Source organism: Zea mays, chromosome 10 (assembly GCF_902167145.1).
Source record: "Zea mays cultivar B73 chromosome 10, Zm-B73-REFERENCE-NAM-5.0, whole genome shotgun sequence".
In the NCBI taxonomy this organism is placed as follows: domain Eukaryota; kingdom Viridiplantae; phylum Streptophyta; class Magnoliopsida; order Poales; family Poaceae; genus Zea; species Zea mays.
The window spans coordinates 117,565,293-117,584,949 of record NC_050105.1 but is presented as its reverse complement, the minus strand read 5'-3'; positions in this window follow the sequence as shown (position 1 = coordinate 117,584,949).

The window sequence follows — 19,657 nt, the reverse complement described above, 5'->3', positions numbered from 1 at the left end:
AGGACAACACGGAGGCCATGGGTCTCCCCTTTTGCCTGTCTCCTTCCCCCCTTCATGCTCCATCTCGCGCCGACCCATCTGGGCTGGGACACGCTGCGACAATTTACTCGTCGGTCCAGGGACCCCCCGGGGTCGAAACGCCGACAGTTGGCGCGCCAGGTAGGGGCCTGCTGCGTGTTGACGAACAGCTTCCCGTCAAGCTCCAGATGGGTAGTCTCCAGCAACCTTTCCAACCCGGGACGATTCTCCGTTTCGGGAGTCTTGAGTTCATGTCCCTCGACGGCGGCTACGACATGATACTCCTTCCTCCGCCGCACGACAGCGACAATGGCGGCCGACAGCCCGTCCGCCGGCGGCGGAATCAACGACGTCTTCCCCACGTGGCGGAAGAACAACATTCGGGTTTGTCCCGTCGCCTCCCCCGCCGACGGAGGAGGAGGCGGGGCAACCATGGCCAAGCAGGAGGCGGCACCTCGTCGGCTGTCGAGCGAGTCGACGGCGCCGGCGCCCCAACGGGGGACACGTCGGGCGACGACCTCGCGTCTGAGACAAAGATGAGCGCCGTTTCCCCGCAACACGCCAACTCCAAGCGAACGAACGACGCCAGCACGCTCGCGAGGGACTTGTGGCCGTCACCTTCGTACCTGAGAAGACGGTGCAGTCCGCCCCTGACACGACTTCGTCACCACCTGTCGACCAAGAGGTACCGACCGGTTCACATCTCGTGCCTTTTAGATCCAGCTACGACCCACCGAGCGACCCCACTTTGGTGGACGCTTTTATAAAGGCATGTTCAAACCCTCCAGGGTATCATGTGCGGTCACCCTGGGACCGGCTGACAGCCGTCTCGACCTACGGACCCTCGGGTTCCGAGGAAGATGACGAGCCCGACTTTTGTTGGGATTTCTCCGGGCTCGGTAACCCCAGTGCCATGCGGGACTTCATGACCGCATGCGACTACTACCTCTCCAATTGTTCCGATGGTAGCCACAGCTTCGGCGACGGGGACTGCGGCCCAAGTCATGAATGTTTCCACGTCGATCTAGGGGGTCCCGGTGAAGGCGACCATCTTGGTATGCCGGAAAACGGCGACCCCCTAGGCCTGCGCCTCGCGTTGACATCCTTCGGGAGCTAGCTATGGTCCCAGTCCCTGCGGGGGGTCAGGACGCATAGCTCGAGCAAATCCGCGAGGTGCAGGCCAGGCTCGACGAGGGAGCAGGAACACTTGAGCAGTTCCGGCGGAACATCGGGCAGGAATGGGCAGACCGAGCTCCGGCCGAAGAAGCGCGTCATCTGCCCCAGGGCATCCAGCTCCGCATTGCCGATGATGTCAGGGCAAGGCCGCCACCGGCTTCCAGTGGGGTCGGCCAGAACCTGGCTGCGGCAGCAATACTACTCCGCGCGATGCCGGAACCATCGACCACCGAAGGGCGGCGTATCCAGGGAGAGCTCAAGAATCTCCTGGAGGATGCCGCGGTCCGACAGACCGAAAGCTCTGCCTCCCGAAGGCAGGGGTACCCCTCGGAGCATCGCGCTGCGACTTCCTGATTCATGCGGGAAGCCTCGGTCCACACCGGGCGCACGCGCAACACAGCGCCTGCGGCCCCGGGTCGCCTCGGCAACGAGCACCACCACCGCAACCGTCGAGCCCACCTCGATGAGAGGGTGCGCCGAGGCTACCACCCCAGGCGTGGGGGACGCTATGACAGCGGGGAGGATCGGAGTCTCTCGCCCAAACCACCCGGTCCGCAGGCTTTCAGCCGGGCCATACGACGGGCTTCATTCCCGACCTGGTTCCGAACCCCGACTACCATCAGAAAGTACTCGGGGGAGACGAGGCCAGAACTGTGGCTCGTGGACTACCGACTGGCCTGCCAGCTGGGTGGAACGAACGATGACAACCTCATCATCCGCAACCTCCCCCTGTTCCTCTCCGACACCGCTTGAGCCTGGCTGGAGCATCTGCCTCCGGGGTAGACCTCTAACTGGGACGACCTGGTCCAAGCCTTCGCCGGCAACTTCCAGGGCACGTACGTGCGCCCTGGGAACTCCTGGGATCTCCGAAGCTGCCGCCAGCAGCCGGGAGAGTCTCTCCGGGACTACATCCGGCGATTCTCGAAGCAGCGCACCGAGCTGCCCAACGTCACCGACTCGGATGTCATCGGCGCGTTCCTAGCTGGCACCACCTGCCGCGACCTGGTGAGCAAGCTGGGTCGCAAGACTCCCACCAGGGCGAGCGAGCTGATGGACATCGCCACCAAGTTCGCCTCTGGCCAGGAGGCGGTTGAGGCCATCTTCCGGAAGGACAAGCAGCCCCAGGGCCGCCAGCCAGAAGATGTCCCCGAGGCGTCCACTTAGCGCGGCACCAAGAAGAAAGGCAAGAAGAAGTCGCAAGCGAAACGCGACGTCGCCGACGTGGACCTTGTCGCCGCCGCTGAGAACAAGAACCCTCGGAAACCTCCCAGAGGTGCCAATCTCTTCGACAAGATGCTCAAGGAACCGTGCCCCTATCATCAGGGGCCCGTCAAGCACACCCTTGAGGAGTGCGTCATGCTTCAGCGCCACTTTTACAAGGCCGGCCACCTGTGGAAGGTGGCAGGGCCCACAACAACGGCAAGAAGGAGGATCACAAGGCAGAGGAGTTCCCCGAGGTCCACGACTGCTTCATGATCTACGGTGGGCAAGTGGCGAACGCCTCGGCTCGGCACCGCAAACAAGAGCGTCGGGAGGTCTGCTCGGTAAAGGTGGCGGCGCCAGTCTAACTAGACTGGTCCGACAAGCCCATCACCTTCGACCAGGGCAACCACCCCGACCGCGTGCCGAGCCCGGGGAAATATCCGCTCGTTGTCAACCCCGTCATCGGCAACGTCAGGCTCACCAAGGTCCTCATGGACGGAGGCAGCAGCCTCAACATCATCTACGCCGAGACCCTCGGGCTCCTGCAGATCGATCTGTCCTCGATCCGGACAGGCGTGGCGCCTTTTCACGGGATCATCCCCGGGAAACGCGTCCAACCCCTCGGGCAACTCGATCTGCCCGTCTGCTTCGGGACTCCCTCCAACTTCAGAAGGGAAACCCTCACGTTCGAGGTGGTCGGGTTCCAAGGAACCTACCACGCAGTGCTGGGGAGGCCGTGCTACGCCAAGTTCATGGTCGTCCCCAACTACACCTACCTCAAGCTCAAGATGCCGGGCCCCAACGGGGTCATCACCGTCGGCCCCATGTACCGACACGCATATGAATGCGACGTGGAGTGCGTGGAGTACGCCGAGGCCCTCGCCGAATCCGAGGCCCTCCTCGCCGACCTGGAGAGCCTCTCCAAGGAGGTGCCAGACATGAAGCGCCATGCCGGCAACTTCGAGCCAGCAGAGACGGTTAAGTCCGTCCCTCTCGACCCCAGCAACGATGCCTCCAAGCAGATCCGGATTGGCTCCGAGCTTGACCCCAAATAGGAAGCTGTGCTCGTCGACTTTCTCTGCGCAAACGCCGAAGTTTTTGCGTGGAGTCCCTCGGACATACCTGGCATACTGAGGGATGTCGCCGAGCACTCGCTGGATATCCAAGCTGGAGCCCGACCCGTGAAGCAGCCTCTGCGCCGATTTGACGAAGAAAAGCGCAGAGCCATAGGCGAGGAGATCCACAAGCTGATGGCTACAGGGTTCATCAAAGAGGTATTCCATCCCGAATGGCTTGCCAACCCTGTGCTTGTGAGAAAGAAAGGAGGGAAATGACGGATGTGTGTAGACTACACTGGTCTAAACAAAGCATGTCCGAAGGTTCCCTACCCTCTGCCTCGCATCGATCAAATCGTGGATTCCACTACTGGGTGCGAAACCCTGTCTTTCCTCGATGCCTACTCAGGGTATCACCAAATCAGGATGAAAGAGTCTGACCAGCTCGTGACCTCTTTCATCACACCTTTTGGCATGTACTGCTACGTTACTATGCCATTTGGTTTGAGGAATGCGGGTGCGACATACCAAAGGTGCATGAACCACGTGTTTGGCGAGCACATTGGTCGAACGGTCGAGGCTTACATCGATGACATTGTAGTCAAGACGAGGAAAGCCTCCAACCTCCTCTCTGACCTTGGAACGACATTCCGGTGTCTCAAGGCGAAGGGCGTGAAACTCAATCCCGAGAAGTGTGTCTTCGGAGTCCCCCGAGGCATGCTCTTGGGGTTCATCGTCTCCGAGCAGGGCATCGAGGCCAACCCAGAGAAAATTGCGGCCATCACCAACATGGGCCCCATCAAAGACTTGAAAGGCGTACAGAGGGTCATGGGATGCCTTGCGGCTCTGAGCCGTTTCATCTCGCGCCTCGGCGAAAGAGGCCTACCTCTGTACCGCCTCTTAAGAAAGGCCGAGTGCTTCACTTGGACCCCTGAGGCCGAGGAAGCCCTCGGGAACCTGATGGCGCTCCTCACAAATGCGCCCATCTTGGTGCCCCCGCTGCCGGAGAAGCCCTCTTGATCTACGTCGCCGCTACCACTCAGGTGGTCAGCGCCGCGATCGTGGTTGAGAGACAAGAAGACGGGCATGCATTGCCCGTCCAGAGGCCGGTCTACTTCGTCAGTGAGGTACTGTCCGAGACCAAGATCCGCTACCCACAAATTCAAAAGCTGCTGTACGCGGTAATTCTGACGCGGCGGAAGTTGCGACACTACTTCGAGTCTCATCCGGTGACTGTGGTGTCATCCTTCCCCCTGGGGGAGATCATCCAGTGCCGAGAGGCCTCGGGTAGGATTGCAAAGTGGGCGGTGGAAATCATGGGCGAGACAATCTCGTTCGCCCCTCGGAAGGCCATCAAGTCCCAAGTCTTGGCGAACTTTGTGGCTGAATGGGTCGACACCCAGCTACCAGCAGCTCCGATCCAACCGGAACTCTAGACCATGTTTTTCGACGGGTCGCTGATGAAAACAGGGGCAGGCGCGGGCCTGCTCTTCATCTCGCCCCTCGGGAAGCACCTCCGCTACGGGTTGTGCCTCCATTTCCTGGCGTCCAACAACGTGGCTGAGTACGAGGCTCTGGTCAACGGGTTGCGCATCGCCATCGAGCTAGGGGTCCGACGCCTCGACGCTCGCGGTGACTCGCAGCTTGTCATCGACCAAGTCATTAAGAACTCCCACTGCCGCGACCCGAAGATGGAAGCCTACAGCGATGAGGTTCGGCTCCTGGAGGACAAGTTCTACGGGCTTGAGCTCAACCACATCGCCCGACGATACAACGAGACTGCGGACGAGCTGGCTAAGATATCCTCGGGGCGGACAACCGTCCCTCCGACGTCTTCTCCCGAGACCTACATCAACCCTCAGTCAAGACCGACGACACGCCCGAGCCCGAGAAGGCCTCGGCCCTACCCGAGGCACCCTCGGCTCAGCCCGAGGCACCCTCGGCCCCCGAGGGTGAGGCACTGCGCGTCGAGGAAGAGCGGAATGGGGTCCTGCCTAATCGAGACTGGCAGACCCCGTACCTGCAATATCTCCACCGAGGAGAGCAGCCCCTCGACCGAGCCGAAGCTCGGCGACTGGCGCGGCGCGCCAAGTCGTTCGTCTTGCTGGGGGACGGGAAGGAGCTCTACCATCACAGCCCCTCCGGCATCCTCCAGCGATGCATATCCATCGCCGAAGGCCAGGAGCTCTTACAAGAAATACACTCGGGGGCTTGCGGTCATCACGCAGCGCCTCGAGCCCTTGTTGGAAACGCTTTCCGACAAGGTTTCTACTGGCCGACCGCGGTGGCCGACGCCACTAGAATTGTCCGCACCTGCCAAGGGTGTCAATTCTACGAAAGGCAGACCCACCTGCCCGCTCAGGCTCTGCAGACAATACCCATCACCTGGCCGTTCGATGTGTGGGGTCTGGACCTCGTCGGTCCCTTGCAAAAGGCACCAGGGGGCTACACGCACCTGCTGGTCGCCATTGACAAATTCTCCAAGTGGATCGAGGTCCGACCCCTAAACAGCATCAGGTCCGAACAGGCGGTGGCGTTCTTCACCAACATCATCCATCGCTTTGGGGTCACGAACTCCATCATCACCGACAACGGCACCCAGTTCACCGGCAGAAAGTTCCTGGACTTCTGCGAGGATCACCACATCCGGGTGGACTGGGCCGCCGTGGCTCACCCCATGATGAATGGGCAGGTAGAACGTGCCAACGACATGATTCTGCAAGGACTCAAGCCGAGGATCTACAACGACCTCAACAAGTTCGGCATGCGATGGATGAAGGAACTCCCCTCGGTGGTCTGGAGTCTGAGGACAACGCCGAGCCGAGCCACGGGCTTCACACCGTTCTTTCTAGTCTATGGGGCCGAGGCCATCTTGCCCACAGACTTAGAATACGGTTCCCCGAGGACGAGGGTGTACGACGACCAAAGCAATCGAACCAACCGAGAAGACTCTCTGGACCAGCTGGAAGAGGCTCGGGACATGGCCTTACTACACTCGACGCGGTATCAACAGTCCCTGCGACGCTACCACGCCCGAGGGGTTTGGTCCCGAGACCTCCAGGTGGGCGACTTGGTGCTTCGGCTGCGACAAGACGCCCGAGGGCGGCACAAGCTCACGCCTCCCTGGGAAGGGCCGTTCGTCATCGCCAAGGTTCTGAAGCCCGGGACATACAAGCTGGCCAACAGTCAAGGCGAGGTCTACAGCAACGCTTGGAACATCCGACAGCTACGTTGCTTCTACCCTTAAGATGCTTTCAAGTTGTTCGTACACCTCGTTCACATACAAAGTCTAACCATCAAGGAAGGGTCAGCCTTGCCTCGGCAAAGCCCGACCCTCCCTCGGGGGCTAGAAGGGGGGAACCCCGTCTGCGTCAAAATTTTCCTTGGAAAAGGTCTTTCTGCCCGAACGTCTTTCGTGCTTTTCGACTACTTCGAAAGTGGGATCCTGAAAACGACGGAGTACATGTAAGCAGCCAAGGTCGACCGAGCCGAGGGACTCCTACGCCTCCGGGATACGGATACCTCACTCATCACCTTCTGCGATAAGTAACTCACGCTCGGATAAGCGATTCCGCTGACCGAACAAGTCTTAATGCTCGGGAACCTTTCTGCCGAAACGATTTTTCGTGCCTTCTTGACTATATCGACAGCAGAATCCTACGGACGAGTAAGAGTACACGTAAGCGGCAAGGCCGACCGAGCCGAGGGACTCCTACGCCTCCGGGATACGGATACCTCACTCATCACCTTCCGTGAAAAGTAACTCTCGCTCGGACAAACAATTCTGTCACCGACAAATAAGTCTTGACATTCGAAACAAGAGGAAAAGAAACGCAGCTTTACAACACAACGACAGTATGTTTGGGCCTCGGCGGCCGCAGAAAACATACGCACACTACAAGATAAACCGATCCTGCAGGCTCGAACCTTGACGGAGGGGGAGCAGCAGCACCCTCGGCGTCAACTCCACCTTCGGCGAAGTCCGACCGAGCCTCGGACGGCAACACGGGCGAAGGATCTCCGCTCCGAAGGACGACGTCAGCGCCACACCCGGGCTATCACCGCCAGGGTCTCCTCCAGGAATCCGGCTCGAGCAGACGGGTCGGCCGGCTGCCCCGAAGCCTCAGCCAGCAGTCCCCCGAGGACATCAGCCCGGCTCATGGCCTCGGCAACTCGACTCCGGCACTGGTCCCGCCAGTGGACGGCCCGGCCAGGCTCCGGCCGACGAAGTCTTCTTTTCGAGCCAACTCTTCCTCTGTCCACACTGACACTGCTGCCTCTGGCTCCGGCTCATCGCAGAGCGGCCGAGGGTTCCTTTAACTAAGCAAGAGAAGCCTCGGGCGGCAAGGCCGACCGAGCCGAGGGACTCCTACGCCTCCTGAAAGGGAAATGTGCCCTTGGGCCATTTCTAAGTATTTTGGTGATTGAGTGTCAACACAAGTGCTTAAATGTGAATCAATGCTCATGGATGAACAAAGTGCAAATCTAGAGCAAAGGTATGTTTCTAAGTCTTAGTACATTGGTTTGTGTACTAATATATTTGTCTAAGTGGTAGAAACAGAAAGAAGAAGAGAAGAGAAGACTTGGCTGTGTACAGCCAAGAGGCTGTTTCGGTCTGGGGCACCGGACTGTCCGGTGGTGCACCGGACAGTGTCCGGTGCGCCAGGATGCCTCGGCCGAAGAGGTCGCTCTCGGGAATTTGCTAACGGCGTACGGCTAAAATTCACCGGACTGTCCGGTGTGCACCGGACTGTCCGGTGAGCCAACGGTCGGCCGGGCCAACGGTCGGCCGGGCCAACGGTCGGCCGCGCGATCTGCGCGGAACACGTGGCCAAGCCAACGGTCGGAAGGGGGCACCGGACTGTCCGGTGTGCACCGGACATGTCCGGTGTGCACCGGGCACACCGGACATGTCCGGTGCGCCAACGGCTCCCGCATCTGCAACGGTCGACCGCGCTGTTTAAGGAAGGAAATCGGGCACCGGACAGTGTCCGGTGTGCACCGGACTGTCTGGTGCGCCCGACGACAGAAGGCAAAGATGGCCTTCTAGATTTGTTTTCAACGGCTCCTAGCTGCCTTGGGGCTATAAAAGGGACCCCTAGGCGCATGGAGGAATATACCAAGCAATCCTACAACAGTCCTAAGCACCAAGACATCGATCTCACGCATTTCGTTCATTGTGATAGCATCTAGAGCTCTTGTTGATTGCGAACTCTTTGAGTTGTGTTGCGAGCTCTTGTTGCGATTTGTGTGCGTGTTGTTGCTCTGATCTCTTGAAGTCTTGTGTGCGTTGCTCATTCCCCCTTTGCTCTGTGTTCTTAGTGAACTTCAATTGTAAGGGCGAGAGGCTCCAAGTTGTGGAGATTCCTCGCAAACGGGATTGAGAAAAAGCAAGCAAAACACCGTGGTATTCAAGTGGGTCTTTGGACCGCTTGAGAGGGGTTGATTGCAACCCTCGTCCGTTGGGACGCCACAACGTGGAGTAGGCAAGCATTGGTCTTGGCCGAACCACGGGATAAACCACTGTGTCATCTCTGTGATTGATCTCTTGTGGTATTGTGTTTTGTTGAGACTCCTTTCTAGCCACTTGGCAATAATTATGCTAACACTTAACAAGTTTTTGTGGCTATAAGTTTAAGTTTTCACAGGATCACCTATTCACCCCCCCCCCCTCTAGGTGCTCTCAATTGGTATCAAAGCCAGGTTCTCTTCAAGAAAGGGACTAACCGCCCGAAGAGATGGATCCTAAGGGGAAGGGAATCGTGATCAACGACAAGCAAAAGGAGTCTTTCGTCAACGAGCCAAAAGATGACAAATCCAACGACTCTGGCTCGGGCCACAGACGTAAAGATGGGAAGAAGAAGAAGACAAGACGTATCAAGGAGATCGTCTACTACGACAGCGACGAGTCTACTTCTTCCCACAAGGACGACGACTACGACAAACAAAAGACGGTCAATTCGAACTTTTCATTTGATTATTCTTGTATTCCACAAAGTTCGAATTCGCATTTGCTTTCCATTCCTCTTGGCAAACCTCCACACTTTGATGGGGAGGACTACGGATTTTGGAGTCACAAAATGCGTAGTCATTTATTCTCTCTCCATCCAAGCATATGGGAGATCGTAGAGAATGGAATGAAATTTGATAGCTCGGATAGCCCTATGTTCATTAATGAACAAATTCATAAAAATGCACAAGCTACTACTGTGTTGCTAGCCTCTTTGTGCAGGGACGAGTACAATAAGGTGAGCGGCTTGGACAATGCCAAGCAGATATGGGACACCCTCAAGATTTCTCACGAGGGGAACGACATCACCATGCTCACTAAAATGGAATTGGTGGAGGGCGAGCTTGGAAGGTTTGCAATGATAAGGGGCGAGGAGCCAACCCAAACATACAACCGGCTCAAGACCCTTATCAACAAAATAAGGAGTTATGAAAGCACGCGATGGACGGACCATGACGTCGTCCGACTATTACTAAGGTCATTTACCGTTCTTGATCCTCATCTCGTGAACAATATTCGTGAGAATCCCAGGTACACGAAGATGACACCCGAGGAGGTACTCGGAAAATTCGTAAGCGGGCGGATGATGATCAAGGAGGCAAGATACGTGGACGACGCCTTGAATGGACCGATCAACGAGCATCAACCCCTCGCTCTCAAGGCAACAAGAAGCAAGGAGGTGCTACCTAGCAAGGTGGCACAAATTGAGGCGGCCGGACTTAATGATGAAGAGATGGCTCTCATCATCAAACGCTTCAAGTGCGGTAAGATTGGTCATTTTATCGCTAACTGCCCCGATAACGATAGTGACCAGGAACAGGGGAACAAGAGGGAAAAGAAGAAGAATTACAAGAAGGCCAAGGGCGAGGCACACATCGGAAAGGAGTGGGACTCGGATTGCTCCTCCGACTCCGACAATGAAGGACTCGCCGCCACCGCCTTCAACAAGTCATCCCTCTTCCCCAACGAGCATCACACATGCCTTATGGCAAGGGAGAAGAAGGTGAGTATTCGAGACTCCACTTATGCTTCTTCTAGTGATAATGAGTCTAGTGATGATGATGACATAGACTATTCATGCTTATTCAAGGGTTTAGATAGATCTAAGATAGACAAAATTAATGAATTGATTGATGCCTTGAATGATAAGAATGTGCTTTTAGAAAAGCAAGAGGATTTGTTGTATGAAGAACATGACAAATTTGTAGAAGCACAAAAATCACTTGCATTAGAGATTAAGAGAAATGAAATGCTTTCTTGTGAGTTGTCTACATGTCATGATTCAATTGCTAGTTTAAAGAGCATAAATGATGATTTAAATGCTAAACTAGAAAAATCTAGTAAATCAACATCTTGTGTAGAACATGTTGAGATTTGCACTAGGTGTAAGGATTTCGATGTTGATGCCTGTAGTGATCATTTAGCTTCAATTTCCAAACTAACTAAGGAATTGGCTAGTCTTAATGCCCAACTTAAGACTAGCAAGAATGATTTCGATAAACTAAAATTTGCAAGGGATGCCTACACGATTGGTAGACACCCCTCAATTAAGGATGGACTTGGCTTCAAAAGGGAAGCCAAGAACTTAACAAGCCATAAGGCTCCCATTCCCGCTAAGGAGAAAGGGAAGGCCCCTATGGCTACTAGTGCTAAAAAGAACCATGCCTTTTTGTATCATGATAAGAAAAATTCTAGAAATGCTTTTAGAAGTTATGATGCTTTTGATTCACATGCTTATGATTCTTATGCCATGACTGCTTCTAGTTCTTCCTATATGCATGGTAGAAATATGTCTAGGAGAAATGCTATTCATCATGTGCCTAGAAAGAATACTATTCATGCTCCTAGGAAAGTAGTAAATGAACCCTCTACGATTTATTGTGCTTTAAATGCTTCCTTTGCTATTTGTAGAAAGGATAGGAAGATAGTTGCTAGGAAGTTAGGGGCAAAATGCAAGGGAGACAAAACTTGCATTTGGGTCCCTAAGGATATTTGCACTAACCTTGTAGGACCCAACAAGAGTTGGGTACCTAAGTCCCAAGCCTAAATTTGCCTTGCAGGTTTATGCATCCGGGGGTTCAAGCTGGATTATCGACAGCGGATGCACAAACCATATGACGGGGGAGAAGAAAATGTTCACCTCCTACGTCAAGAATAAGGATTCCCAAGATTCAATTATATTCGGTGATGGGAATCAAGGCAAGGTAAAAGGATTAGGTAAAATTGTAATCTCAAATGAGCACTCAATTTCCAATGTGTTTTTAGTTGAGTCCTTGGGATATAATTTGCTATCTGTTAGTCAATTATGCAACATGGGGTATAACTGTCTATTTACAAATGTAGATGTGTCTGTCTTTAGAAGAAGTGATGGTTCACTAGCTTTTAAGGGTGTATTAGACGGCAAACTTTATTTAGTTGATTTTGCAAAAGAAGAGGCCGGTCTAGATGCATGCTTAATAGCTAAGACTAGCATGGGCTGGCTGTGGCATCGCCGCTTAGCACATGTGGGGATGAAGAACCTTCACAAGCTTCTAAAGGGAGAACACGTGATAGGTTTGACTAACGTGCAATTCAAAAAAGATAGACCTTGTGCAGCTTGTCAAGCAGGTAAACAAGTGGGAGGAGCACATCACAGCAAGAATGTGATGACCACCTCAAGACCCCTGGAGCTGCTACACATGGACCTCTTCGGACCCGTCGCCTATCTGAGCATAGGAGGAAGTAAGTATGGTCTAGTTATTGTTGATGACTTTTCCCGCTTCACTTGGGTGTTCTTTTTGCAGGATAAGTCTGAAACCCAAGGGACCCTCAAGCGCTTCCTCAGGAGAGCTCAAAATGAGTTTGAGCTCAAGGTGAAGAAGATAAGGAGCGACAACGGGTCCGAGTTCAAGAACCTTCAAGTGGAGGAGTTCCTTGAGGAGGAAGGGATCAAGCACGAGTTCTCCGCTCCCTACACACCACAGCAAAATGGTGTGGTAGAGAGGAAGAACAGGACGCTAATCGACATGGCGAGGACTATGCTTGGAGAGTTCAAGACCCCCGAGCGTTTTTGGTCGGAAGCCGTGAACACGGCTTGCCACGCCATCAACAGGGTCTACCTTCACCGCCTCCTCAAGAAGACGTCGTATGAGCTTCTAACCGGTAACAAACCCAATGTATCGTACTTTCGTGTATTTGGGAGCAAGTGCTACATTCTAGTGAAGAAGGGTAGAAATTCAAAATTTGCTCCCAAAGCTGTAGAAGGGTTTTTGTTAGGTTATGACTCAAATACAAAGGCGTATAGAGTCTTCAACAAATCATCGGGTTTGGTTGAAGTCTCTAGCGACGTTGTATTTGATGAGACTAATGGCTCTCCAAGAGAGCAAGTTGTTGATTGTGATGATGTAGATGAAGAAGATGTTCCGACAGCCGCTATACGAACCATGGCGATTGGAGAAGTACGGACACAGGAACAAGATGAATGAGATCAACCTTCTTCCTCAACTATGGTGCATCCCCCAACCGAAGATGACGAACAGGAACCTCAAGTGGAGGCGCTTGATCAAGGGGGAGCACAAGATGATCAAGTGATGGAGGAAGAAGCGCAACCAGCACCTCCAACCCAAGTTCGAGCGATGATTCAAAGGGATCATCCCGTCGACCAAATTCTGGGTGATATTAGCAAGGGAGTAACTACTCGATCTCGATTAGTTAATTTTTGTGAGCATTACTCCTTTGTCTCTTCTATTGAGCCTTTCAGGGTAGAGGAGGCCTTGCTAGATCCGGATTGGGTATTGGCCATGCAGGAGGAGCTCAACAACTTCAAGCGCAATGAAGTTTGGACACTGGTGCCTCGTCCGAAGCAAAATGTTGTGGGAACCAAGTGGGTGTTCCGCAACAAACAGGACGAGCACGGGGTGGTGACGAGGAACAAGGCTCGACTTGTGGCAAAAGGTTATGCCCAAGTCGCAGGTTTGGACTTTGAGGAGACGTTTGCTCCTGTGGCTAGGCTAGAATCAATTCGTATCTTGCTAGCATATGCCGCTCACCATTCTTTCAGGTTGTACCAAATGGATGTGAAGAGCGCTTTCCTCAACGGGCCAATCAAGGAGGAGGTGTACGTGGAGCAACCCCCTGGCTTCGAGGATGAACGGTACCCCGACTATGTGTGTAAGCTCTCTAAGGCGCTCTATGGACTTAAGCAAGCCCCAAGAGCATGGTATGAATGCCTTAGAGACTTTTTAATTGCTAATGCTTTCAAGGTTGGGAAAGCCGATCCAACTCTTTTTACAAAGACATGTGATGGTGACTTGTTTGTGTGCCAAATTTATGTCGATGACATAATATTTGGTTCTACTAACCAAAAGTCTTGTGAAGAGTTTAGCAGGGTGATGACGCAGAAATTCGAGATGTCGATGATGGGCGAGTTGAACTACTTCCTTGGGTTCCAAGTGAAGCAACTCAAGGACGGCACCTTCATCTCCCAAACGAAGTACATGCAAGATCTGCTAAAGCGGTTTGGGATGAAGGACGCCAAGCCCGCAAAGACTCCGATGGGGACCGACGGACACACCGACCTCAACAAAGGAGGTAAGTCCGTTGATCAAAAAGCATACCGGTCAATGATAGGTTCTTTGCTTTACTTATGTGCTAGTAGACCGGATATTATGCTTAGCGTATGCATGTGTGCTAGATTTCAATCCGATCCTAAGGAGTGTCACTTAGTGGCGGTAAAGCGAATTCTTAGATATTTGGTTGCTACGCCTTGCTTCGGGCTCTGGTATCCAAAGGGGTCTACCTTTGACTTAGTTGGATACTCAGACTCCGACTATGCTGGATGTAAGGTCGATAGGAAGAGTACATCGGGGACGTGCCAATTCTTAGGAAGGTCCCTGGTGTCATGGAACTCTAAGAAACAAACCTCCGTTGCCCTATCCACCGCTGAGGCCGAGTACGTTGCCGCAGGTCAGTGTTGCGCGCAACTACTTTGGATGAGGCAAACCCTCCGGGACTTTGGCTACAATCTGAGCAAAGTCCCACTCCTATGTGACAATGAGAGTGCTATCCGCATGGCGGAGAATCCTGTTGAGCACAGCCGTACAAAGCACATAGACATCCGGCATCACTTTTTGAGAGACCACCAGCAAAAGGGAGATATCGAAGTGTTTCATGTTAGCACCGAGAACCAGCTAGCCGATATCTTCACTAAGCCTCTAGATGAGAAGACCTTTTGCAGGTTGCGTAGTGAGCTAAATGTCTTAGATTCGCGGAACCTGGATTGAATTGTAGCATACATGTATTTATGCTTTTGATCATGTTCCTTGTTGCATTTTGTTGCTTATTATGGTGCTCAAGTTGTACAAACACTCCCTGGACCTCGCAAGTCCGTTGCAAAGTGATGCACATGTTTAGGGGGAGATGTGTTACAACTTGACCCTTTCGAGACTAACCATGTGCTTGAGTTTGATGATTTAGTCTCGAAGGAGGATTGAAAGGGAAAAGGTGGACTTGGATCATGAAAGACTTCCACTGCACTCCGATGAGAGGGTAACTTATTCCAAGTTCATCTTTAGACTCTTATTGCCTTTGTATTCTTATTGAAAATTTTGGTGAGGCAATGGGGTTAAAGGGCCAAGATTGTTCCCGTTTTGGTGCTTGATGCCAAAGGGGAAGAAAATAAAGGCCAAAGCGATAAATGGATCAGCTACCACTTGAGAGATTTTGAAAATAGTAGAATAGTAGAATAGAGTTTTTGTTTTGTCAAACTCTTTTATTGTCTCTTATTGTCTCTCTTGTCAAAAGTTGGCTTCTTGTGGGGAGAAGTGTTGATTATGGGAAATAAGGGGAGTTTTTGAAATCTTTGATCAATCTCTTTTGGAATGACTCTCTTTATGCTTCAACATGTGCGTTTGACTTAGAGATAGAGATTTGAGTTTGATTTGCAAAAACAAACCAAGTGGTGGCAAAGGATGATCCATATATGCCAAAATTGAATCAAAATCAATTTGAGTTTTATTTGAAGTGATTTTGCACTTGTTCTAGTTGCTTTATGTTGTGTTGGCATAAATCACCAAAAAGGGGGAGATTGAAAGGGAAATGTGCCCTTGGGCCATTTCTAAGTATTTTGGTGATTGAGTGTCAACACAAGTGCTTAAATGTGAATCAATGCTCATGGATGAACAAAGTGCAAATCTAGAGCAAAGGTATGTTTCTAAGTCTTAGTACATTGGTTTTGTGTACTAATATATTTGTCTAAGTGGTAGAAACAGAAAGAAGAAGAGAAGAGAACACTTGGCTGTGTACAACCAAGAGGCTGTTTCGGTCTGGGGCACCGGACTGTCCGGTGGTGCACCGGACAGTGTCCGGTGCGCCAGGATGCCTCGGCCGAAGAGGTCGCTCTCGGGAATTTGCTAACGGCGTACGGCTAAAATTCACCGGACTGTCCGGTGTGCACCGGACTGTCCGGTGAGCCAACGGTCGGCCGGGCCAACGGTCGGCCGCGCGATCTGCGCGGGACACGTGGCCAAGCCAACGGTCGGAAGGGGGCACCGGACTGTCCGGTGTGCACCGGACATGTCCGGTGCGCCAACGGCTCCCGCATCTGCAACGGTCGACCGCGCTGTTTAAGGAAGGAAATCGGGCACCGGACAGTGTCCGGTGTGCACCGGACTGTCCGGTGCGCCCGACGACAGAAGGCAAAGATGGCCTTCCAGATTTGTTTTCAACGGCTCCTAGCTGCCTTGGGGCTATAAAAGGGACCCCTAGGCGCATGGAGGAATATACCAAGCAATCCTACAACAGTCCTAAGCACCAAGACATCGATCTCACGCATTTCGTTCATTGTGATAGCATCTAGAGCTCTTGTTGAGTTGCGAACTCTTTGAGTTGTGTTGCGAGCTCTTGTTGCGATTTGTGTGCGTGTTGTTGCTCTGATCTCTTGAAGTCTTGTGTGCGTTGCTCATTCCCCCTTTGCTCTGTGTTCTTAGTGAACTTCAATTGTAAGGGCGAGAGGCTCCAAGTTGTGGAGATTCCTCGCAAACGGGATTGAGAAAAAGCAAGCAAAACACCGTGGTATTCAAGTGGGTCTTTGGACCGCTTGAGAGGGGTTGATTGCAACCCTCGTCCATTGGGACGCCACAACGTGGAGTAGGCAAGCGTTGGTCTTGGCCGAACCACGGGATAAACCACTGTGTCATCTCTGTGATTGATCTCTTGTGGTATTGTGTTTTGTTGAGACTCCTTTCTAGCCACTTGGCAATAATTGTGCTAACACTTAACAAGTTTTTGTGGCTATAAGTTTAAGTTTTCACAGGATCACCTATTCACCCCCCCCCTCTAGGTGCTCTCACCTCCGGGATACGGATACCTCACTCGTCACCTTCGCACGAGGCAACTCACACTTGGTGAAGCGGTTCAATTAGCCGACAGGTGAGTCCTAGTGCTCGAAATGAGGAAAAAACATGGCTTCATGCCAAAAATACATACATGTTCAGGCCCCGACAGCCACTTGCACTCAAGGTGCCATTACAAACGGAACTCCGGTTCCACCCCCGCAGGTACGAACAACCCCCCACATTGGAGGGCCTGCGGGGCGACGAGACTCCAGGTGGCTCACCGCCGCCCGCTCCGGCAGCTGCGACAACGACTTCCGCTCCGGGCGGCCAAACAGCAGCAGCGATGACCTCAGGGCAGACGCTGCTGCGACAAGGCCCTCGCCCGCATCCCCGCCCAAGGGGCGAGAACATGCAGAAGGCCGTAGAGTTGGAGGTCAGTCCGCGGGTGGCGCCGACTATCTCGTCAGCGGAGAAACCTCTTCCGGCTGCCTCGGTGGGAGGTGGCACCGGAAGCAGCGCTGAAACCGCTCAGGCCGGAGAGCCAGACACGCGGCAGCTGCCAGCGCCACGAACGGCGAACGCCCTTCCCCCTGATCACTGAGGGAAGGAGCGGGCCGCTGCCCGCGCGGAGACCGGCCCCAACTCAGCGCACTCCCCTCCCCAGCCCGGCTTGTTTCTCCCCACCCTGGAACTGGTGGTCACCGTCTTGGGTGACCACCGGCGAGGGGATGCAGCCGGGCTGCCTGATGAAAATCCTTGAAGCCGAACGATGGCTGAAAGGTACCAACTTCCGCGAAGTTGCGTTCCTCCAACGACGACAAGGCGGAAGGACCGTGGGTGCTCCCCATCCGGGGGGCTCGGAAGGTGGAAGGACGCGATGCATGAAGGGAGTGCGAAGACATGGTTGCCTTCCAAGGGGGTCACCCTCCTTTTAAAGGCAACTCTCCCCACTTGCGTCCTCAGCCGTCGTGGACTGAGACTTCTCCAACACGCTCCAAGGTCCTCCCCCTACGACACGGGGGCTGGGTCCCACGCGTCATGCAAGCTGGCCTAGGGCAGAAGAAGCCAAACCGCCGCGCGCGGTGCGCGTAACTGCCCAGCGGTTACAAGCGCGCCTCCACTTTCGCACAGACCAGCGGGTGAAAGAGCGGACCGCCATGCAGGCAGCATGCAACCGCACCAAGGGGGCGCACCCTTTCGACTTCGACGCGTCCAGCATGGAGGCCCAGGCCCACACGTCATGTAACCGGCGCGCCGGTTACTACGTGCGAGAAACTGTACCGCCACTCGCGCCAGTACCGCGCCTTCTCGACTGCGGAACCGGTGCCGCGACTCGAGGCGACCCTGCGCGTGACCTGACAATGCCAACTGAGCACATCGGTCACGGGTCAGTCAGCCGCGGGAGAAGGCGCGACGGTCGATACGGCAAGAAATGGGACGGCAGTAATGGCGGTGGCAGGCGGGCGCAAGCAGCAGTCAAGTCGTCAGCAAGCTCATGTCCCCTCCTGGGGCAGCGAGAGAGCCCTCTCCCATGGCGTGAAGATGACGCGCCCGTGTTCCATTCCCCGAACGGCTCGCGCACGCACAACGGCCGCCCCGCGAACCACTCGTCCCGTCGCATTAACTCTGCGGCAGGACAGGCGGCACCTTTGGCGGGTGAAGCAGGCGACGCTTCACCTCCGCCATGATGACCGCGTCAAAAAAGGTGCACCACGTCATTCGATTCCGTATCCTTTTCCACTTCCTCTTTCTCTCTCTTGCCATAGGGACTGGGAAAGGGGATACTCCGAAAGGGATCCTTCTCTGCGAAGGAAGCGGGCCCCGAGCCCCCCTACTGATCAGAGGTTCGAAGGCTGGCCCCTCGGAAGGGTTCAACAGCCGCCTCAGAGCACTCGGGCTCCGCGCCCACTACTAGTCAGAGGTTCGAAGGCCGGCCCCTCAGAAGGGTTCAACGGCCGCCTCAGGCCACTCGGGCTCCGCGCCCACTACTGATCAGGGGTTCGTAGGCAGGCCCCCGAAGGGTTCTGACAGCCGCCTCAGAGCACGCAGAGCGAGGGATGACCCTAGGTACGTTCGATACATAACCAAGGCTCGGGCTACGCTCCCGAGGTACCCTAGGACATTTCCGAGACCGACGGGAACGATTTTGTAACGGAATCCCACCAGAGGGAGGCATCGAGCCCTCGGACCCCGTCAAAAGGGGACCGGGTCCGACAAATCACCCGCAGGTACTTTTGGAGCGCGCCTCCGGGCCACTAGCCGACCCCTAACGAATGGGGCACGGGCGTCCACTCGGATTACCCATTAGCAACTCACTGGAGACACCATGTTCGGCGCCCTCCGAGGGCAACATGGGCCTTTCCCCCCTCCTCCTTGCAGAAAGGCGATGCAAGGGCGTATGTAAAAAAGTCGAGTCTGTCCTTGACCGACCTCTCGCTCTGTGCGGAGGCTCGGGGCTGCTCTCGCAAACCCGGCTCCGGCCAAACCATTGACAGCGTCAACATACCAGCCCGAGAACTTGGGACTCGACTATGCACCCGGGCTACGACCAATTCGCATGAGGGAACAACCAGACCGGCCGAAGCATCACGAAACGCGCTAAGACCTCGAAGGAGTCAAATCACTCCTCCGAGGCCTCGGGGGCTACACCCGGTGGGTGCGCTCGCGCGCACCCACTGGAACGAAACGCAACCGAGAAAGGCCGGTCCCCTTGCAAAAAAGTGCGACAAAAGCCTCCAAGCGAGTATCAACACTCCCTTCGAGGCTCGAGGGCTACTGTCGGGGACCATAATTAGGGGTACCCCAAGACTCCTAATCTTAGCTGGTAACCCCCATCAGCACAAAGCTACAAAGGCCTGATGGGTGCGATTAAGTCAAGGCTC